Source organism: Arachis duranensis, chromosome 9, assembly GCF_000817695.3.
Source record: "Arachis duranensis cultivar V14167 chromosome 9, aradu.V14167.gnm2.J7QH, whole genome shotgun sequence".
Taxonomy (NCBI): domain Eukaryota; kingdom Viridiplantae; phylum Streptophyta; class Magnoliopsida; order Fabales; family Fabaceae; genus Arachis; species Arachis duranensis.
Window position 1 is genome coordinate 46,241,115 of NC_029780.3, and position 399 is coordinate 46,241,513.

A 399-nucleotide genomic window follows, 5' to 3' on the forward strand; every position below is an offset into this window, starting at 1 on the left:
ACTTCCCAGGGTCCTGTCTCTTTTGAGGTAATCTCTGCCTAGTCAAGTCATCCAGTTCTTTGGTGAGCAAAGGGGGTTCATATTCCCAAGTCTCATTACCAAATAACTTGTCATTTAGCTTCATGATTGCTCCAAGGTATTTAGCAACTTGCTCTTCAGTGACATCTTCATCCTCTTCAGAGGAAGAATACTCATCAGAGCTCATGAATGGCAGAAGTAAATCCAATGGAATCTCTATGGTCTTAGTGTGAGCCGCAGATTCCCAAGGTTCCTCATTAGGGAACTCATTGGAGGCCAGTGGACGTCCATTGAGGTCTTCCTCAGTGGCAAACACTGCCTCTTCCTCCTCTTCAAATTCGGCCATGTTGATGGCCTTACACTCTCCTTTTGGATTCTCTT